The sequence below is a fragment of the Magnolia sinica genome, chromosome 1 (genome assembly GCF_029962835.1).
Source record: "Magnolia sinica isolate HGM2019 chromosome 1, MsV1, whole genome shotgun sequence".
In the NCBI taxonomy this organism is placed as follows: domain Eukaryota; kingdom Viridiplantae; phylum Streptophyta; class Magnoliopsida; order Magnoliales; family Magnoliaceae; genus Magnolia; species Magnolia sinica.
The window spans coordinates 63,304,528-63,329,236 of record NC_080573.1 but is presented as its reverse complement, the minus strand read 5'-3'; positions in this window follow the sequence as shown (position 1 = coordinate 63,329,236).

Here is a 24,709-nt window from a genome sequence, read left to right as displayed (position 1 = left end):
GAAAAGTACGAGGTGTTACAATCTACCCCCGTTAAAGAGAATTTCGCCCCCGAAATTCAATATTTCTACCTGAGATGGGAGCAGCAATGTCTCTACGCATTTACTAGTCTTCTACTACTTGCAGTTATATGCACAAGCATTCACAATCAACTATTAGGACTGGGGTTGTTACAATCTACCCCCCTTAAAGAAGAATCTCACCCACGAGATTCGATTATGGTGGTCCCGATTTCCCTTAGTATCGGTTAAGATCAAGTGTTTGCTCACATGTCGTAAAGGAGAGTTCTATTATGGTTATCCTATTTATATACATAAGTTTGAAATTCATGATGAGAATTCTATGTCATTTTACAGGAAGAGTAGTTTATATTTTTAGTGTTCGGATTAACACGAACAGACAGTTATAGTTGGCCTGAGCCTGATATGCCAAACTTCTGCCTGGCCGGGTAGTGAGTTTACCAATATCTTTCTTAATCCCAGTGAGTATCGATCTTCTGCTTGATCAGGGCATTGAGATCATTGTAATCATCAGGATTTAGAATTTACGTCAAACCGCAAATACTTCACTTAAACATGGTTCCATCGATTCGTGTTTCTGATTACTTTAGTCTTTTGAGATAAGCTATTTAATTTCCTACTTCCCTAAAGAATATGCCTAATGATTCTTTACGCTTCAACATTGCAAATTAGCTATCTGTAGTGTTATCATAAAATTTATAATTTAATGATTCCGAGTTGTTTTATTCACATTACTTTGTATTCTCAAAAATTTATAACCCTTGCAAACTACCTTATAACTGCTAAGGAAAATTTATAAAGGTCATACCTTGGTGACTAAAGTCATTGTACTGGAGGGAAGATCCTCTCATTTCGCTGTTTCTTAAAACATTGCTTCAAAAAGTGACTTGGCCTTTCACAATAGTCACAAATCTTATCCTGACCCGAAGAATGAGTTAGGAGAGGCACCATACTCTTCTCGGCCATAGGAGATGCAATTGGCGTCACCTTGGCTTCGCTTGCCGAACCTCGAATAAGAGCACATGCTTTGGCCCTACACTCGAAGTCCTCTACTTGCATGGCCTTGTCCACAATATCAGCGAAGTTAGTAAAGTCGAAGGTGCACAATCTCGATTGGATTTTAGGTCAGAGACCTTCCTTAAACTTTTCCAATTTATATTCCTCGTCCTCAACAGCCTTAGGTACATATCGTGACAATTCGTCGAAGCGCACTTCATATTGCGACACTGTTGTATTCCCTTGTTCCAATTTGAGCAACTTAAATATTTTCTTGTGATGATAGCATGGAGGAAAGTATTTTTTATTGAACCTTTTCTTAAACTCAGTCCAGGTCCACTCATTATCAGATGAGACTCTTCATAGCACGCCTTCCCACCATATATCAGCCTCGCCTTCCAAGGCATAAGTGGCAAGAATAACCTTTTAAGCGTCCAAAGAACCCGACGATCTCATCATCTTGGCCATTCTATTCAGCCAGTGTTCTGCTAGGACTGGATTTGGTGCCCCTGAGAAGGATGGAGGCCTCAACCTTTGAAACCGTTCAAACATATTTGTCCCACTAACTTCTTTGGTCTTCGAGGCCGATGCATCCATATTTTGTTAGAGAGCCTCTGAACGTCTGGCGATCGAAGCTTGTTGTTGTATTATGACGGTAGTCAGCTGACTAGTAACATCGCCAGGTGGGGTTTCAGGTTATGCATTTGGTGGAGGTGTGCCCACATGACTCACATGTGACTGAGATGGGATAGTCCCTGATGTAGGCTCTCTTTCAGGGCCACTTGGCCCAACTGGGAGGTGTAGGAGAGTGCTCAGGACTCCCTTCCCTAACAACCTCATTTGTTGGCGAAGTTAATAAATGGAGAGTTTACGATCTTGAACGATGGGAGTTTAGGGCCATAATCCTGTTAAAAGAAAGGATTCATCATGGTTATGCCCTCATAAGTTTAAGCAAGTCTTAACTTAAGATCGTAAGGCAACTTATATGAATCATGCAACTAGAGCATTGTTCAAATCGATATGTGCTCAACAAGACTCAAGGGTCTTAAGGTGACCGTTTAGCATCCTTAGACCCATGTCTTTTAGTCTTTAACCTACGATTAGGGTCCTATGATAATCTCGAGGTTTTATTAGTGTTCCAGGATAGATTACAAGGGGTCTAAACTTATGAATTATTAAGTTTAACCCAACTTTCCCCAACACCTAATTTTTTTTCTAAGTTTAATGGTTATCCTAGAAATCCTCATGGGAGTCTATAATTTCTACATGAGGGCTTGGGTTTGATATACATTAAACTTACCCATAATTTCAACGCTAGTCTCAACAAGTCTAGCTTAGGGCTAAAATTTTTCCTAAAATTCTAAATTCTTACTAGTAGTTATTTTCATTTGTTGGAATATACAAGAGATGCATTAGGGGATTTAAATTACAAGATCCTATTCTAATTCCTTAAGCTTATAAAGTGCTTATGTTTGATTTAACGCACAACATGGTGGGTACTTGTTCCCTTACGGTACCTAAATTTAGTCACTAATTTCAAATAACTTATGGTTTACAAGGGAACCTAGTTTTTGTTTCTAAGTTCTAGTGACTAAGCCTATAATCATAAGGGACCCTAAAATTTAAGTTTCTAGATTCAGCAATCACAGTCCATAAGGAACTTAGGTTTGTGTTTGTAAGTTCAAATTGTTAACCCTAACATTTTAAGGGAGCCTAAAATTTAGATTTCTAGGTTCGTAAATTATCCTAACACTAGGGGAATGAAACCTAGTCTAAAGTCTCTAATTTCTTCAATGCAACTATGGATTATTTGAGATCATATAAGTCCCATTTTTTCCAAGGCCTGGTTTATCTAGACTCACTCTGATACCAACTGTAACGCCCGGTGTTTTCAGGACTCGAGTATATAACCCGTTTACCAAAAACCAGAGTTGTTAGCTTATAAAATCCAGGGTAAATTTGAGTCGTTTATCATTAATTAGAGTTAACAGCAACGAAGCTAGAGTAACCATGCAATGAATAAAAACATTCTGATCATCACCAATTTCCAAATGTGGCGCCCAAACAGGACTTATACAATCCTAAATAATAAAGTTCATATAAGGAGAAATAAGAATCTATCAGCTAGTGGTGGGGCTCAATATAGGCTGCAAGGACCTCGCCTAGCTCCCTAGCTACTCGATCTGCTCCAGCAACTAAGTGAACAGCATCAGGTCGCCCTATACCTCCATCAACTGTTACAGTTTGAGAGAGTCAATGGCTATCGTAGTGAGGAGCACCCTCTAAGATTATGAACTCATCATTCCTAATCCAATATAGATTACAACTTACAAAATTAGATGCATTAAACAGGACATTTCTTAGTCATACTCATATTAAGAAAATCAGACTAATTAACAAAATTTCATCATAAGTAAAATATAATGGCAGTCACAATGCAAGGAAACATGCCCAGATAACCAACCAATCAACCATACAACTTTCTATTGTACCCGAGAATCACATTTGTACATGAACTCCACAAGATGGCTAGAAAATCGATAAACGAACTTCACCTCCACCCGAAAATCATGGTATAAGTGAAATCCATAAGGTGAATAGAAAATTAACCTTCAAATCTCTTCTTCATTTGGACATCATGTCGTACGTGAACTCCACAAGATGGCTAGAAAATCAATCAGTGAACTTCAGCTCCACCCGAAAATCATGGTACGACTGACACCGTAGATGAAGAGATAAACAACATACAAACCCTAGACCACCCGAAAATCATGTCGTATGTGAACACCGCAAGATGGCTAGAAAATTGATAAATGAACTTCAGCTCCACCCCGAAATCATGGTACGACTGAACACCACAAGATGACTAGGAAAACAAACATATAACTCTAGACCACCCGAAAATCATATCTTACGTGAACACCACAAGATCGCTAGAAAATCGATAAACGAACTCAGCTCCACCTAGAAATCATGATACGACTGAACTCCGCAAGATGGATGGGAAACAATAGGGTATGCGAACATACCTAACAAGCCACAAAAGGGCACCAATAGACCATCAAAGTCATGAGGGCAAATATACGATCCAAACCACATAGGCAAATGTAGACCGCAGGATCATAAGTCTAAGGTAAGTTCCATTCGGTTCATCATTCAAGCGCAAGTAGTAGCATATAAATAAATTAATATATATATACAATAAAGGATAACATGTTATCATCGAACCATTCATGCATGTTATAATTTAAAGGTAACATTTGTCGTCCAACACATGAATTAACTATACAACAAGCTAGCATATTCAATAATAAAGTAAGTAACTCAGTTAAAGGAATCATGCCATCATCTATATCTAGATTGATGAAATCAAGTGAGAAGCTTAAAGGGTGAGTCCTCACCTTAGGATGTAAGTCCACTTCTTGGTAGAGTCTGAAGGTGTGAATTAACTTGAATCAATTTAACCCATGTTAGAAAATTTCCCAATATACAATAAAAATATCAACAACTCTATTTAATGATAATTTTTTAATCTAAGTAGTTATCTTCAACTTACCTGATTTGACCGATCAGTTTTAGTCCCGATTGCTCACCTTAACTTGAACCAACTCAACCCGAGTTGACTTGATAGGTGTAACAACCACCCATCCTTCTTCACTCTCAACCCATGCTAGAGTGTCCAGCAAGGCCTAGACCAGCCCCAAGCCCACTTGACTGGGCTGGACTCGATTTCAAACAAGTCAACTCGGCAGCCCCCCAAACCCAACTCCCTATCTTCTCTCTCCTCTTCTTCTTCCCCATTTTTTTCTTCTTTCTCTCACTCACTCCCTCTTTTTCTGTTGCTGGGACGTCCCACGCAGCTTGGACCAAGTCAAATTCGGGCTCAACTCGGCAGTGAGTTGACTAAGCTGCTAACTCTCTCTCTTCCTCTCTCTTCTCTCCCTATTTCTTCATTCTTTTCTTTCTCTCTCTCTCTCTCTCTCTCTCTCTCTCTCTCTCTCTATTTTATCTTCTTCCCTTCTTGTTTCAACGTTTAGGAGCGACTACCCGAACCTGGAATCGGCTTAGACTCAGACTGAGTCAAGTCAGCGAGTCGGCTTGACCCACCAACGCCCCTCTCTCCCTCTACTCTTTCTTCCCCTGTTCTTCTTCCTTTCTCCTTCCTTTCCCTTTCCTCTCTTCCTCACTTTCTCCTTCCTTTCCCCTTCCTTCTTTTTCAAGTTTGATCAATGCAAAAGTTGGGCCATAAGTAGATCCCGAGCTCAAGTGAACTCAGTCCGTCTCAGCTGCACCACAGTTGGAGGTGCGGATATGGACGTCTTGCAGCACCCACTCCTCTCTCACTCACTCACTCTCAACCAGAGAAAACTTCAAGTAACGAGAGCCTAGAGTATCTCACCCGGACCGAGTCTGACTCGATTTGGAACTGTGAACAACGACAACAACGAACCTTGCACTGATTTGTTGGGTTTTTGGCCACACTACCTGACCTATTGCCACACTTGATTGGCATGGATTTATCCCCAGCCTTGAGCTTGCCTCCTGGGTGCATGGATCATGGCAAGGCCTCAACTTGCGATCGTTCAATATGTTTGCTTGGCGAGGAAGATGACCGGCTCTAATGGTTGTCTCCCAACGAGGACTCTTTTCTTTGAAACAATGATGCTGGAGCATCTGTTTCTTCCATGTGATGCTCATGGGAGGGAAAAATGCAAGCTCCAGTGGCATTATGCGAGTGGTTTCAGAGATAGGAGGTGGGTTCAGTTTTTGGAGAAGGGGCGGTCATTCTCTCTTTCCCATCCTTTCCTTCTCTAAAAACCTAGCATGAAGGGATAGGATTATGTGGTGGTGGACAACTGAGATGGAAAGAAGGACAGCTGCACGAATCACTAACCTATCGCACGGAGACAGGTTTCCATTTTTGGAAAGTATGTGCTTTCACCCTGATTTGCGGCTAAGATTGTGTGTACGTGCATGCAATCCAACTGCTGAAACTTGCTAGCGTTCGCATGGCTTTGGGTCCTCTACAATATGGACAGTTTGGATTGTTCATTGGGGCCATGATGATGGGCCACAGATCGCTGTGGAGAGACCCTGTCTGACCGTCAGTCCTAGTGAAAGGAAATTTAGAAAAGTAAAGAGGGAAATCCTTCCCTCCCTCGATCTTTCCACGGTCTGACTGGGTCTCTAGGTTCCGATGCACAGTGAGTGCATGCGCTCCATGTACACAGACATCAAGGGTGGGGTCCACAGTGGTGTCCATGATGTAATCCACTCCATTCATCTATTTCATCGGGTTAAACTAGGGCCTAGCCCAAAGAATGGGGTAGATCCATGGCTTAGTTGGGCCATATTAGCTGAAAAATGGCCTTTAAGTGCCATTTATTATCAATCCAATGACTAGTTGTGGTCCAGTCTTGCGATCAAGACCGCTCATTTAGCTAGTGAGCCACCTAAGGCCACTATCTATTTTAGATCATTAAATAAAAATATATTTACATATTTATTTAGTATAATACATTAATAATTATAGATAAGCATTTATTTAAAATCATGAACATTTGTAATGTATATTTTTGTGATTATATATGCATATATAGTATAATAAAACTACTATTAAGTGATATATATTACATGCATAGTATAATACGATAATATATAGTTAAAATTTATAAAATGTAGATGTTAATTAATACACATCAGTTATATAATAATGTGTTGGTATACAATTCATTTTATATTGGTTTAAATAATATAAAATAAATAATATATGTAATTTGATTAATTTGAGTAACAGATGTATTATTACAATTAATTATAAAATTATTTTATTATTATTATTATTATTATTATTATTATTATTATTATTATATATGCAATTATATCCCATTTAAAATGAATTATTTAGTCTTCCTTGTAACACCCGAGTACTGAAAAGTACAGGGTGTTACATACCGTAATATGCTCCCTTCTTCTTTCCTTCTTCTTCTTCTAGATACCTTCAAAGCCTTCTTCTTCTCCGGAGCTCTAGTCTTCTTCGTAATCGTCGTTGTGTCCAAATGAGAAGGGGAGTGGGGTATTTATAGGCCTCCACACATGAGTACCATCGATCTTCATGCCATGGGACCCACTTCTCATCAAATCTCAGCCATACAACTCATCCTGACCATACTGGTGTTATGCAGGTGTGTGCAACCAATAATGGTGTTTGCATGGACACGTGTAACTAACATCTTTGAGTGGGTACACGTAACACCTTGAATCTCTCCCTTCTTCTATATTTCTCTTCATTTTTATTCTTTTGCACTTTCTCTTGATCTTTCTTTTGATTTATTCTTGGAGTCTTTATTCTCATACCTCAACGTTGCCCTCTTGATCCTTTATCTGTTGTTTCCTTCTTTACTGAACAAATAAGTAGGATCAACTACCAATCTTCTACTTTCATCAGTCGTTGCACACAACCTGCGTGCCACACCCATTCTCTATAAATAGTGGATTCAGGCCTCATTTCTTCATTTCTCGTATCTCTGTCAAACTCCTCTTGCAATTTTTTGCGCAACAACTTGCTTTACGCGTGACTTCTGTGCAACACGGTTACCTTTGCACAAATCCTCCTCTCCTATGTGATCTCGCATAACAAATTCTTGTTACGCGCCTCCGCATAACCAATCTCTTTTTTTGGAATTTTCTTCTAAGTCTTAAAATTTTAGATTTGCAAAATCTTCTAAGCCTTTGAATTCTTTCTTTGTTTCTTAAACTATTCTGATAGTCTTCGACTCACAAATAAGAAACATTTGAAGTCTTCATCTTCTAAGAGTAAGGATCAAACATCCTCTTCAAGATCCAGCCATGCATCCCAAAATATTTAGGACTGCGTAGAGATTCATGATGAAACCTTGGAATTTCATAACCCTTCTGAGAACGAAACAACTATCATTCCTATCAATTTGCGGCGTTATTGGTCAATTTTATGCAGTGAACCCTCCACTCACTGGAGCAACCTTGTTTCTGTAGATAATTGGATTATGATGGAATCAAGAATTTTGGAAGGATGTTTGGAAAGGGAACAAATCTCGCCAGAAAGCTAGCATGATCTATAAAATGCGATTCTTACATCCTTGTTAAAATCCTCATAATCCATTCCCCCTTCATTTCTTTGAAACCACTGAACAACATTTCTTTAATGGTCATTCAACCTAGAAGACAGATGAATTTGTAGCCAAAGGTCTTATATCGCCATGAGATTTCTTTAATGCTTGGGCTCGAGCCATTGCTCAAAAACATACTGCGATCTTGGTACAGATTAACCTCTTCGATGTAATCATAGCCACATCTGAACATTTTTACGAAGTTGCAGCTATCTTCAGGGGTTTCCTTAATCACTGGTCCCCAATCACCAATTTATTTCCTCTTCCTTTAGGCGAAATAAGTATTACTTTTTGGGATCTTCTTTGCATATCAGGTTTCTCCATCATGGGCAATATCTTTGATGCATATGTTCCTTCAAATGAAGAGTTTACTCTTATCTCTGCAGGAGATAGTAAATTTGAGATTTCAAAGACCACTCTTGAACTCTTCAAAGAAATGGCTAATTTCCCATAGCCCAATGAAATTAATTCCCTTGAATAGCTGGCTCATTTCTCTCGAAAACTACGGTATATTTCTTTCTTTCTACTTTCTCTTTTCGAGTCTTCATCTTTGTTTTAATAGCCATATTATTTTTCTTTAATAGCTTTGCAGACCATAATCATCGAGATCTCAAGACCACTCATGGGAATATTGAGAGTACCACTAAATACAAATCTTCTTGTGAATTAGCCACTTTTTTTTTAGCTTACTGGCTAAGCTTGGTGATATTTCTCGATTCAGAATAAATAGACATCATCAGACCGCCTCTCTTTATAGTCACGGGTGCAATGGCATAGGGTCAAAAATATTCATTAGCTCCTCCAGTTCTATGTTTCCTATATCGCGCTTTCGGGGGCATCATTTCCTGTCTTAGAGATTCAATGGCCGAATCTTTTCTAGTTTGTGCTTCCTGGCATTTCTTCATAGGCTAGCTAGGAGTGTACTTTCCTTGGACCTTTGCTGACTCTGAAAGAGCATATTCAAACCCTCATAAATTCCCTCTTTAACATTATCAACTAAGAAGGATGATTGAAAAGTCAAAGCGTTGGGTCACCCGAAAGATAGAGAATAGTGATCTTATCGACTTTTATCAATTTTCATTTACTAGCCATCCAGAGGGTATAGAGGTCATTGATGATGTTTCCATCTCTTTCAGTGAACATTCATTTCTTGTTTCCATCAGATCCAATACTCTTCCACTGAGGGAAGGTAACACATTCTGGCGCGAACCATATTATCCAAACAGATTCTCTCGTCAATTTGGTTTTGACCAAACAATACTGGAGACTTGTGACGTTGTTATGAAACCCATGAGGAGTTATGGTATTAGACCATATAACTGGCCTCTGATATGGAGGCAACTCTTGAATGTCAATACTAGATTTCACTTCATAATTTCCAACCATAAGTATCCATTTCATACTTCTTATTCCTGGATGCATTGGTGGGCTCATCAATATTATTTGGTATGCGAGTATTATCCAGTAGACCATGCCACACGCATGCTTCCACCACAGGTAAGAAGTTATTAGAATGAATAAGGGGTTATTTTGAAGAGACAGATCATGCCCCCTGTTCAGGTCAGCTTTGTGTAAGGATTTCCTTTGAAGATACAGTTCATGAAGTAAAACCTGTTAATACCTTCGAAGGATAGATAACTTTTGGTGTTCCTTTGAGGAATTTAGAGATATGTTCAAATCATTAAACCCTCTAGAAGAAAATGATAATTCTTTATGACTCCATTCTTCGCCGCCTTTAAGAATCCTATGAGAGAATATTCCTTCGTCATTAAAGAAACAAGAGACAAAAAAATTTCATATCTCTCATCGAAAGGATAAATATATTATAATCGAAGACTATTAGCCGATCCTGAAGATTAACTTTTTTAATACAGTATTGTAAACGTTTTGAAAGTATTTGTCATTGTAATTTGTGCATGTTTTAAGAGAAATACATTTCTATATGTTTGTCTAATCAGTGTCTAAGATTTTCATAATTTATATTATCATATCAAACAATTGCATACTTTGAGCATATCTTAAGTAGAATAGGAAAACATATGTATCTGTAACATTTTGATGTTACACATAGTTTAAGCTCTTGAGTAGTGGATCTAATATACTTTTGACTAAACATACTTTGACTGAACATGACTTGACTTGACTGGACTTGATTAGACTTGACTGAACTTGACTGAACTTGATTGAAACTGACCGAACTTGACTGGACACTTTCACACAGTTTAAGCTAATGAGTAGTAGAGAGGACACAATTTTTTACACTCATAAGTAGTTGGAGTGAGGTCTTATGCGAATGGTCTCTATAACTCTTATGAGGTCGCTAGACTTATCATGGCCGGGGAGCTCACAAACCGTGATCTATTAGAGGGGCCCAGTGAAGCTACCAGGGCAGTGAACTCGGTGGATTTTACGCACAGGGTTAGCCGCTGTAACTCTATAGAGTTCACAGGGTGCGCAAAGTTACCTTAGGGTAGCCAAAGAGCGCACACTGCAGCCTACTTTTTCTTCGCCTGCAAGGTCAGACCCATTCACGAGAGGGCATTTTCTCTCACCCTCCCTCGTGATGCTATCAAAAGCTATGCAGACAGCATTGGTCTCACGCGTGATTGGCCTTTGTGGACTTTTGGCCACATATGGCTTTTACTAATTGGTTTTATCCGCTACTTGCATGGGTCTAAGTATGTGATGGCCTTCGCGGGCTTTTTAAGGCCACTAGCTTCTCAATGCTACCCGTAAAATATTTAATGCATCACCATATATAATAAGTCTTATACATGACTAGTCGTATAGGCTTTTCACTGCTATTGTAAATGTTAAGTTTCCATCATTGTCATAGGACTTGTGTGGTTGGCTATATAGGATTATTCCACTATTGTAACTGATAGATCGATAAATGATATATGCTAGTGCTGATAATAATATTTATGGTTTAAAGTAATGTATCAACTTGGCGATAATATTAGTTCGACGATAATGGCTTTTATAATGATGGTCAGCAGCGATTAGCGATGGCACTAATATCCGTTTATCAATAATCCTCAACGACGCTTTACAATAATCAGCGATAAGTTTGATACACTTGAACTTGATATGCTTAACAATTTGTTTCTTATTCATTGATATACGGAGAGGACTACATGTTGCCTTTAAAGCTGTTCCATCATTTCTGTTTATCTTGCCCACATTTGATTAAGAAGTATTGTACTGATAATCTTCGTAATCAAAATTATAGCGATCTTCGGATACAATATATCTTGAAGAAGTGAATATTGACAAATATACTGATGCTTTATCATTATGTACGAATTTGAGCTTGAATTTCCCCTTAGTTATATGAATATACTTGTCTTACAATTTTCCCACCCAATTACGAAGATATGAAGGGTCATATCTATATTTGAATACTGTTTTTTCTTTCTAATAACTATCTTCAATCTGGATTGTGCATCTTTACCTTTTCTCTTATATCATACATTTTCCTCATGACTAATTCACCGCTGTCGATCATTTTTTATAATATATTCTTCAAGACGAAGCAATTCTCAGTTCGGTGTCCGAGGAAACGATGATAATAGCAATAATCATTTTCTCTTATTTTCTTCATTTCCTTTGGATGCTTTGACCATGGCAGTTTGATCCTTTCTATGGCCAGCAATTGATTCATCCTGCAGTTCCATTGCTTATCTCAACAATTCTTCATTTTTCTTTTTTCTTTAGTAGTATTAGTTGAAGTTCTTTTAAGACTTTGAAACATTCGGCTCATACAAAAATTGTGTATCTTTGTATTGATCTTTTCTACATTGTAAGCTTTCTTAATCAGATCTTGAAAAGTTTGTATATTCAGACCAATAAGACTCAATGCAATATCTGGTCTTATACATTCTATGCACAACTTGATTTGTTCTTATTCTTTTGGAAGTCATAGACATGATGCCCCCAGTATCCTCCATCGATTGATGAATTCTTTGACTGATTGGTCTTCTCGCTGGCAAATGAAAACTAGTTCATTTAAACTAATTTCTTCAGAGGATGACCCAGGAAGTTGCGAATGATAATGGAACTTTTTGATGAAATCTGCCACAGGAGGTATCGCTAATGGCAATTCTCTAGTCATAACAGTTTTCCCTTTATCTTTCCTGCTCTTTGATGGATCTCTTGTGGATGTTGCATTTACAGTCACTTTCTTGTCTCGTTTCTCATTCTTTTTCATTACTATCTCACCTTATTTTATTATTCTTTGTAACATATCCTTCAGTGTAAAGCAATTTTCTATAGGATGTCCCACATAATGATGATATCAGCAATATTTCTTTTCTTTTGTCATCTCAACTTCTTCTGGGCGTCTAGGCTTAGGTTGTTGGATGGTTCCGTCAACCAATAATTGTTCCATCATCGACAAAATATCTTCTTTTTCAAAATCATATTCTTTGTGATAATCATATGATCGGGGTCATTTATCATTCACAAGATCTTTGTAATGGCCTGAATCTTCTTCTTTCCTTGTTTCCCGTTTATTTCAAATGATACCTCTTTTCTTTTCTTGGTCAACAATATTTACCATTGATCTATTTGATCCTCTTCTTTTTGTTTTATTTTGAAATATTGGCATTTTCCTAGCCATCAGCTCCAGTGCACGTGCATTTGCTGCAAGATCTTGAAAGGTTCTTATATTGGCACTTGTGAGACCAAAAGCAATTCCTTGTTCCATAGAGTTGAGGCACATATTTACTTGTTCCTTTTCTTCAGGTAACTGTCTGCATGAAGCCCCTAAAGTTTTCCGTCTATTAATAAAATTTTTCCACAGGTTCATTTTCTCTCTATCTCACATAAGCCAATTCCACAATACTAACATCCTGATCTAACAAGAAGAAATTGGATATAAATGCATCTTGCATCTGCTCCCAGGTTCTTATTGATTCTGGTGCCAGATTAGAATACCACATGAATGCTTTACCCGTCAAGGAAGAGCCGAACAGTCACAAATAATATTGTGAAATAGTAGAGAAGTTACCCATTGTTGTGATGAAGTGTACCAAATGTTCTTTTGAAGATCCATCTCCATTAAACGTTTGGAAATCTGGATGTTTGAAGTTAGCCGGGAATGACACATCTTCCACTTCCTTTATATACGGAGTTCTGTAACAGAATCTCCCAGTATGTTCGCGTTCTCTGATGACTTCTACAACTAATTGTCACATCTCTATATGTGGTGACGAACCTTTAGGTTGTTATTCATGTTCGTTCATAGCAAACATCACATGCGGAGCCCTAACTTGGGCTACATTGTGAGCAAGAGTTGACAGAGCTTCTCAAAGACTTCGACACTCTTCCATTATGATCTTTTAAGCTTGTGCCATCTCAATTATACACTTGTCAACACATGGTGGTGGACCTTGACTGGCTCCTGCCATGTATACAGTGGCTTCTCTACTCGACGAAGCTGTCGTCGAAATAGAGTGGAGATGCATTGGCATGACAAGGCTTAAGAAGAAAGAAGTTCCATTTGGTTCTTCTATACTTCCATAGAATTCTGTTGATTGTGATGCAACCTTTATAGGTGCATTTTGGGGTGATACAGAAACCGATAGACTTCTCAGAGGTGATTTTCCATTCTACTTTCTCGTCCATCTATTGTTAGTCATATGCAAAGATGGAAAGTCATACGATGTCAAAGAAGGAAGATATTTTTCTAGATATAAAGCTGGAGGGGTGAGTCCAGGGTTATTTCTGGTTGTATTTCGCATTATCGGTCCTCTGACTTTCTATAGAGATGGACTCATCATGACAGTTGCGGTGTTTCGGGCTCTTGTCCTTCAAGATGACACAACAACCTAGTCTTCATTGTTATCCTGTGCCAGTGGTGAGATAGTTATGACTCCAGTGATGACTTGGGACTTGTCGTTTTTACTTCCAGTAGATCAACCTTCAAGATCTGCAAACTGATTCGTAGCATATTCTACCACAAACCCAGTCGTTGTGAAGTAGAAGTTCATCTTGCTTGTAATGGTTGCCATTTATTGTAATTTGCAATTCTATCTTATATCCTTCAATTAACAATATGAAATATCAATTAATATTTGAATAATAAAATATTCCATCTTAGGGATGAAGGGAAGGATGTTCCCGTTGAGAGTCACCATTTTGGCATCGGTATGAGACCAAACTACGATGAAATTCTCTAAACTTCCTCTATGTTAATCTTAAATAAGATAATACATCCCCAGCAGAGTCACCATTTTGTTTCGACAAGAAATAAATTTATTTAATTTAGGGAATTATCCAACTTAATCATAACAGAGAAACAATATAGAGAGCAATCATCAATTTTATTCATTTTGAATCTATTTACATCCCTTAATTCTAATATAGAATATTCAAAATACAAGTATGAAACAAGTTTAAATATCAAATCCGACAGCATTTCAGCCCTTTAATTTGTTCATCTCATTGAGAGGTATATGATCATCTTGTATCTTCTTTTTGAAGAAATCTTGGAATTGAAGAAAAGCATTTTCGATCATTGAAACAACATCTTGGGATCTTTGATACAGGCACTCGTGCAACCAATTGTGATTACGCGAGTCCATGCAAACCACAGTTGGTTGGGCAGGCCAGCGTGATATGCTCCCTTCTTCTTTCCTTCTTCTTCTTTTGGATACCTTCAAAGCCTTCTTCTTCTCTGGAGCTCTGTTCTTCTTCGTAATCTTCATTGGGTTCAAATGAGAAGGGGAGTGGGATATTTTTATGCCTCCACACGTGCGAACCCTCAATCTTCATGCCATGGGACCCACTTCTCATCAAATCTCAGCCATACAACTCATCCTGACCATACTGGTGTTGTACAGGTGCGCTCAACCAATAATGGCATTTGCGCAGACATGCGCAACCAACATGCTTTGTGCAGGTACATGCAACACCATGAATCTCTCCCTTCTTTTATATTTCTCTTCATTTTTATTCTTTTGCACTTTCTCTTGATCTTTCTTTTGATTTATTCTTGGAATCTTCATTTTCATACTTCAACAATCGGTGCTTGCGATAATCGGCGATTAACTTGATATGCTTGAGCTTGATATGCTTGAGAATCTGCCTTTATTCATTCATACATAGAGAAGAATACATGGCATTGCCTTTTAAGACTTTTTCACCATTCTGCTTGTCTTGCCCTCTTTTGATTGGGAAGTACTATATTGATAATCTTCAAAATAAAAATTTTGATCACCTTCAAGGATGATATATTTTGATGAAGTGAGCATTGACGAGTATACTGATGCCTCGTCCATTATGATCAACAACTCAATAGGCTCCATTCGAGTATACTTTAGTTATTACATATGGACCATCCCATTTAGGATTGAACTTACTCCATGTTCTATGAGCTTACTCCATGTTCCATGAGTGATCATTATTGGTCTTTTCAATATTAACACCAAATCACCTTTCTTGAAGGATCGATGTTTGACTTTTTTATCAAAGGCAACGAAAATTGTTGCCTGATATAGTTCTAATCACTGTTGAGCTACTAGCCATTTTTTGTCAAGTAAATCTAACTCGATTAGCCTTATTTTTACATTTTCATCATCTGTGAGTGATTGATGTACTGCTACTCTGAGTGACAGGAATTATGTTTCGATGGGAATGATAACTTCGACGCCATAAACCAGTGAATACGACGTATCTTTTATCGCAATATGATGAGTAGTTCTATAAGCCCATAGAGCCTCTTGTAGCTTTTCATCCCAATCATGATTATTTCTTGTGACAATTTTCTTCAATATTTTCACAATCATCTTATTGAATGCCTCTGCTAATCTGTTGGCTGGTGGATAGTAGGGTGTTGAGAATGAATGATAAATGACAAATTTCTGGCATAATTTCTCCATACCCCTATTCTTGAAAGTAGTACCATTATCAGTGATGATTCTTTTTGAAATACCATGGCGATATATTATTGCATGTCAGATAAAATTGACGACGTCTTTCTATTTGACATTTTGCATTGCGATCACTTCAGTCCATTTAAAGAAATAATCTATTGTTGCTAGGATATATTATCATCCTTTAGATGAAGGTAGATTTATAGGACCAATGACATAAGTCCCTAGGCAGTGAAGGGCCAAGAAGCTACTGATTGATGAAGGTCTACATTGGGGACATGTATGACATCGCCATGTATATGGCACTCATGACATCATTTTGCGTAATCGATAACATCCTTGAACATTGTGGGCCAATGATATCCCATTCGATGCACTCAATGGAATAAATTCTGACCAGCCTCATGTACTCCGCATTCTCCATAATCGGCTTCTTATAATACTTGATTCGCTTCTTCTATATGCAGAAATCGTAATAATATTTCATTATAAGATCTTTTATATAGCGCTTCACTGTATATGGTGAATTTCTTTGATCTCTGTTTAATCTGTAATTTTTGTGCTAGGTCCTTTGCCAAAATATCATATTTGAGATCATCAATAAAAGGCTGGCACTAATCGTCTGTGGTGATCTTTAAGCATGATACAGGAAGTGCTTCAGTAGCTTCATCGATGATTTTAGATGACGGTAAGAACCTCATTTCTTCGATCATGACCTAAAGAGGACTCCGATCAGGGCATGATAAAGCTGCAGTCAAGCTAGTTAAAGCGCCTGCCCTTACATTCTCACATCGCGTTATATGCTTGATTTTGATATTATGGAATTGCTCCAGCAATTGTTATGATCGTTGACAGTATGGTAGGATTTCTTGCTTTCTTATTTCAAACTCAGTTGTTAGCTGGTTTATGACCAACTTAGAGTCCCTAAAAATCTGCAGCATTTTAATATTCATCTCTTATAATATTTTCATTCCTAAATGAGAGCTTTATACTCGGCGTCATTATTGGTACATGTCATGTCTAGTGTGAAGGAATATGGCAACAGATCGCCCTCAAGGCTAATAAATATCACTCTAGCATCGAGTCCTGAAGATCTGGAGGCACCGTCAAAGTACATCTGCCATAAATTAGGTGATTCAATCATCATTACTTGTTCATCTAGGAAATCATCACTGATCATTTTATTCTCTGTTATGGGAAGAGATGCTAAGGAGTCTGTTATTGCTTGTCCTTTCACTACTTTTGCTAGCTCATAGGTGATCGTATATTCTGACAGCAACAACATCCATTTAGCCAATCTTCCTAATAACATCGGCCTTGTCATTAATAATTTTGTAGGATCTGCTCGTGAGATCAGGATTATATCATGAGAAAGATAATAATGCATTAACTTCTACACTATAAATATTAACACTAAGCATACTTTCTGAATGGGCAAATTTTTTGCATTTTGTACCTATCAAAGTCTGACTCAAATAATAAAGTGCAATTTCTTTCCCTTGTTCATTCATTTGTGCCAACAGAGCCCCTAATGAATTTTTAGCTGCAGATATATGAAGACTGAGGGGTTTGCCTTTCATAGGGGCTACCAATACTAAAGGCTGTCTCTGTTTTGAACAAGAAACAAATGCATTCGATTTGGGAATTTTATTCACTTAATGATGAATAAAAGAAGATGAAGAAGACAATCACATCATTTATTCATTCCAAGTTCATTCCCTTAATAGGATATTCATGAATTATAATATAAAACAAATATTTGACAGCATTGTGCATAGGTGCATCATGCACTAAGACACTATGTGCTGGAAGTGCTGTGTGCTGGAGGCTATTATGCACTGAAGACTATTGCATGCTGAGCACTGCTGTTGTGCGCTGGGCACTGTTGTGCACTCCTTCTTGTTATGTGTTGACAGTGTTGTCTGCCGCACAATGTTTGTTCCGCACAATGAGTGCGGACTCTACCTCTCTCTCCTTCTGTGATCTTTTCCTCTTCCTCAATTGGATGCTAATGACCCCCTTAGAGGGGTCATGGGGAATTTATAACCCTCTCACACGTGTGAACATGTCACATAGTCATTGTACGGTATCCCTTGTGCGCCAATTCCCCTCTATGCGGTCTCCTCTGTGCGAACTCCATTGTGCGAGCTCCACTGTGCGAACTCTATTGTGTGATCTCCACTGTGCGAACTACATTCTGTGATGTCCACTGTGCAAACTCCTCTGTGTGGATTTTGTTGTGCGGACTGATTCCCTTCAGCACATAATGCTTTCCTGTGCACAACAATTATATGTGCACAACAATTATCTGCGCATAACAATCATCTATGCACAACGATCATCTGCACTCAATGATCATCTGCGCACAATGGATGTTTTTACTATCTTTCTCTCTCTCTTTATGCCTCAACAGATGACCCCTTGATTCTACATTTTTTATTTTTATCTATAAAATAAACAATGTAGGATCAATATTTCAATTATTCTAACCAATTTTTCTTTCTTTTTCTTCGTTGTGCGATTCATATAATTTTGGTGCACAACGTTCTGGCGCACAATGAGTTGCGCACAACAATTTTCGCATAACAGTCTATAAATACAGGATCACCACTCCTTGCCTTTACTTCACTCTTTGCTTGCCTTAACCTTTTTACGCATCGAACCTTCCTACGTATAATGGGCCCTTACGCACAACGCTTCTCTGCGCACAACAGGACCTAACACCAAGAACAGGTAGCCCACAACATTCTGTGCATAATAATTTACGCACAACACCCAGTGCATGATGGTTTGCGCACAACACCCTGTGCACAATGCAGACTTAAACTTTATTTAAAATTTACTTACCCTTTTCTTAGCAAACTTTTATACTTTTCCTTCAATTTTTCGGAACTTAACAAACTTCTTTCCTTGATTTTAACTTGATTACTAATTCTTATGTAATTTTTGATGGCTAGCTCTAAAAGACCTCACACCTCCCCAAGTACTGTTCGACCCTTTGATTCACAACCAGCTGAAACCTGTAGTTAGAAAAGACCCAGGTCTGCTGAAGGTTACTCTTCCTTCTTCAAAGAACCAACTTCCACCATTATTGACTTTGTTAATCGCATCCAGTGCCTGTCTGACCACATCCGCACAGCTGTGTTAATGAGGGAGATAGAGGGACCCCTACTACAGGACAAGAATCTGATTGGGACAACTGGTTGAAGTCCACTACCAATTTTGGCACAAACGACACTCATCTTTCTGCTACTGGAGCTTCTCCCGCTCCCGCGATTTCGAAGAAAACAAGAGAAAAGAGTAAAGAGGAAGCCTTTCAGGAAAAGATTCAAGAACACAACCAGAGGCATTTCCAGAATGCATGGGATTCGATCAAGTCAAGTGCCGATGCGATCAAATTCCACAACCCCTACAAAGATGAGACTATTACTATCCCTTTGCATCTCTAATGCCACCAGTCCATAATCCAAAGCGAACCGACCGACTATATGACATAAAATCGACTCCTGTACGTGTCAAATTGGGTGATCAAAGAGCCACAACTCCTCGAAGGTTGTCTCACGGAGAAAGGCTTAGTCCAAAAGACCGGGCATATAACATACACGCGCTTCCTCACGCCATGTTACAACCCCCAAGCCTTACACCCCACTCATTTCTTCGAAATAATTCAACAATGTTTTGGTGATTGCGACTCCCTGTGGGGTAGAGAAGAATTCAGGACATGGGGTCATTGGACTGATCGTCCATATTACAGCGCATGGACTAAGGTGATCTTGAAGAAGAACAAAGATGTTCTTATTGTAGTAAAGATATATCATGATATAGAAGCCACCTCAGAGTTCTTCCACAAGGACACAATGATTTATAAGGGCTTCCGAAGTACTGGTCCTCCATAATGAATTCTTTCCACCTTCCAGTCGGGGAAGTAAGCATCACTTGATGGGATTTATATAGGATGGTTGGCCTGCCTATCTCTGGATCTTTTCTAGATGAATACGTTCCTATAAACGAAGAATTCGCCTATGTTGCTCCCAACAGAACACCTAGGATTTTAAAATCAACAATCAAACTTTTCCGTGAAATGTCTTATTTCCCTGATGTCCATAAGATATCTCCTCTTCAATGGCATGCACATTTTTCCCGATACTTGCTGTAAGTGTTCTAACATTTTCCTTATCTTCCAAAAGATATTTGCCTAGAGATATAAATTGTTAATCCATCTTTCTTGCCCTTTTTCAGGTTCCCTAGCATCTATTGTGCCGAATTGGAAGCCAATCGCACAAAGATAAAGGGCCTAACCAAATTCACCACTGAAACTGAGTCAGTCGCTTTCTTGGCTTACTGGTTAAGCATAGTCATGCTTCCTAGCTCGAAAAGCTCAGACTTCATTCGACCAACCTTATTTGTGGCAGCAAGCGCAATGGCAGAAGGCAGAAAAAAATATTTCGTGGCCCCTCCTGTGTTATGCTTGTTATATAGAGCTTTTGGTCATGTTGCGACGCATTGCTCAAGCCCAACAATAGGAGTTTCATCTTCTTTCACTCCATGGAACTATTTCTCCATCTAGCTCGACATTTATTTCCCCTAGACTTATAGTCACCCAGAGAAGGCTTACGTCCATCCCGATCATCTACCCCTATGGCATTTCTTGAAGTGAAAGATGATAAAGAAGGGGTATGACTGGATAGTGGATAAAATTGACAACATAGAATCCATTGACTTCTTCTCTTTTTATTTGCATTATCAAGCTGGAGACAGGATATTCATGATAACAACAACTTGGAACCCATTGAGAGAACCTTCTTTCTTTGTATTTGTTCTTGTAGCCTTCCCATGCGAGAAGGAGTAGAGATCTGGAGAGAACTGTACTATCTGAGTCAATTTGCTAGACAATTTGGGTATGATCAAGCTATGCCCCAAGCAAGGGAGGAAGTCATGCGGACAATGAGAAGATAAGGAGTCGACACCTATAATTGGGCTTTTAAATGGAAACAACTCTTAACAAGAAATTTCGGCTCTCAATTTCTTCTCCCAGGCTATAATCATCGAGTGACGGTTTCATATTCCAGGATCCGGTGGTGGGCGCATCATTACTATTTAGTCTGCAACTATTTTTCGGTGGATCGGCCTATCTGGGTTCCTCCTCCACACTTGAGGAACTATAGATTGGAGCAAGGGATTGGATATTTTAATGAGAAAGACTAGGTCATTGTTCCGAGACAACTTCATCACAAAATTTTCGTAGAAGAGCCCATTAGAGAAAAAAAGCCGCTGAATACTCTAGAAGAATGGATTGCTTTTGGCTCTCCTTAGGATTTGATAAAACAGGGAGAAAGACTGGCCACTCCTAGCGATGAATTTGAAACTGCGAGTGGTATTCTGCCTTCCCCAACTCCTGAAGGAGGAGATCAACCTACAAACCCTGCTCCCGTCATTCTTCTTACTACAGAGCTCATCACTTCTACAATTTCTCCCACTATTGAACATGAAACCACCGCAGTTGTCCCTGTCATGGGTCATGCAACAAGTACAGCAAGTCGTGCTACAGCCATAGCTTCTTCTACCATGAATCGGATTACTATCACTACATCTCCTATGACTCATTCGCGTGACAAGTCATTGTCTCTTGAAGTTTTGGCACAACAGGTCCCTTCTACTCAAAATGCACATCTTCTCCCCGTGAAGACTACTTATAAGGGAAAACAAACTATATCCAAGGAAGACAGTTCATCACAATATTCAGCCAATACTGCAAGCGATGATACATCTTCTCCTATAAGCTTAATCGATGAGGGAGATGCTTTGTTAAATGAAGATATTGAAGCTGAACTGGATATTGGAGAAGAAGGCGATGTTAGAGTTGAGCTGTCTCCGCTTCCTGATGCTCCAATCACTTGTCTGGATGCCTCTCATCCGATCACAGTGATCACCCAAGAAGAGGAACAACTCAATTATGGAGAATCTAGCTATTCTCCCGGTGTGAATATCTTCCTTTCTTTTGATGCCTCATATTCTCCATGTATCGTGGAAACCACAGATGCAGTTGCTCGTGAAACATCAACATTAAGGGAGACAGAGGCTCAATCATTAGAAATCCAGGCAAAAATGGAAAATGTACTTCTTCCTCACATCATAGGAGAAACCTTGCCAATTGTCACCACAACATCTGATGCCCCCATTCAGACTGATAAATCTCCTACTGCACGTCCTCCTCTCAGCTAGTAACCCAAAGTTTAGAATTCTTCTCTAATCCGATTGACATCCCAACTCTGAGGACTCTTGACTCAAGTACCGTAGGGGCTCAGGAGCTTTCTTTTAATGTTGTTGTGACTACAGATGCATCCAGATCTATAGCACCTGAAACTTGTTCTGTTCAAGCCCCTAGATAAGGTATGTATCTTTTTTTTCTTCTTTTCTTACTTTATATCATTATATATGTATGTGTGTGTGTGTGTGTATCTTCTTTTAAACTCATAACCTCTTTTTTTTAAACCTTGGTTGTGCCAACTCCAAGCGGGTCTGAAGGGTCTAACTCAGTAGCCACAGTTTTTTATAAACATTCATTGGAAAAGGTGTCCCCTCTTATGCTGGGATTCTTCAAGAATGTAATCTCTGTTATCATTAACATTTTTAAAGATCTAGCCCAATGGCCCTTTTTGGACAGTACCTTAGCCATTCTTACCCATTCAGCTAGTATGGCGCACGTCAATGTTCAGTCTCTTCATGACTCCTTGTCGTAGTTTTATAACTCCACCAAAAACTTAGAAGCAGCGCGAAGTAGAGTCATTGCTCAAGAATTTCTAAATCGTTAGAAAGAATTGGCACTACTTAAGGAGAAACTCTCTCATTCAGATGACATCCTTTTTAATTGCGATGCTATTAGCCAATCTCTTCACGAGAAGTTGAAAGTTTCTTATAGAAATAAGGCAATCATTAATGATCAAATTGCTATTCTTGAGAGAGAGATTATGCTACTCAAGGGTCAGAAAGAAGCAGGAGATTTAACTAGAGTTAGTACGGCCAACCCTGCATGTAAAACCTACTAAGTTCATTGCCTCGGTAGCTTCACTAGGCCCCTCTGATGGATCGCGGTTTGTGAACTCCCTGGCCGTGATAAGTCCAGTGAACTCATAAGAGTTATAGAGACCATTCGCGTAAGACTCGACTCCAACTACTTATGAGTCTAAAAAACTATGCCTGTTACACTACTCATGAGCTTAAACTATGTATGAAAGTGTCCAGTCAAGTCCAGTCAAACCAAGTCCAGTCAAGTCAAGTCATGTCCAGTCAAAGTATGTTCAGTCAAAAGTATACTAGCTCCACTACTCAAGAGCTTAAACTATGTGTAGCATCAAAATGTTGCAAATACATATATGATCATCTATTTTACTAAAGATTGCTTAAATATATAATTTTCTGATATGATAAAATAAATCATGAAAATCTCAAACACTGATTAAACAACATACAGAAATGCGTTTCTCTTAAATCAGGTTCAAATTACAGCAATAGCAAGTTTGTTCAAAATACTTGCTACTTTCTATTCAAAAGTTAAATTCTTCATAATCGACTACGAGTCTTCAATTATAATATGTTTATCCTTCTGAAGAGAGTAATGATGCCTTTAATTATAATATGCTTTCCTAATAATGAAGGAATGTTATCTCGTAAAATATGCAGAGGTGGAGGAGGATGAAAATATGAAGAATTATCATTCTCTTCTGGACGATCTAAAAAAATTCAGATGTATTCTTTGGATCCTTCAAAGGAGCATTAAATGTTATCTATCCTTCAAGGGTATCAGCAGGCTTCATTTTGTAAATATTATCTTCTGAAGAAATCTTTATATAAAGTTGCCCTAGAGAAGGGGCATGATCTGTTTCCTCAAAGGAACATATGTCTTGGTTTTTCCAATAATTTCTTACGCACAGTGGAAGAATCCATATGGCATGATCTATTGAATAATAATTGTGCACTAAACAATACTAATGAGCCCACCAATGCATCCAATTATAAGAATCAAGAACAGGATAATTATAACCGAGAATTATGAAGCATGATTCAGTATGAACGTTCAAAAGTTGCTTCCATATCAAGGCCCAGTCATATAGTTCGATGCCATAACTTCTCATTGTTTTAGTAATGGTATCATAAGTCTCCGATACAGTCTAGTCAAATCCAAATTGATAAAAAAATCTACTTGGATAATATGGTTTGTGCCAAAACGAACTATCTTCCCTTAATGGAAGAGTACTAGACTTGATAGAGAAAAGAAATCAATGTTTGCCAAAAGAGATAGAAACATCATCAGTCACTTTTATGACCTCCAGAAAGCTAGTAACTGGAAATTGAAAGAAATGTTCACTATTTTTTTAGTGACCCAACCATTCAATGTTTCAATCATCTTTCTTAGTTGATGATATTGGAGTGGAAGCTGATGAGGATTTGAATAAACTCTTTCAGAATCAGTAAAAGTCCAGGGAAAATACACTCCTAGCTAGCCTATGAAGAAATGCCAAGGAGTAAAAACTAGAAAAGACTTAGCAGTTGAACCTTTAAAACTAGAAATGACATCTCCAAAAGCACGATATAATGAGCAAAGAATGCAACAAATGCAATGCAAAGCACGCTGGCAAGAACAAAGATGGAATGACTAAATCATTATCATAT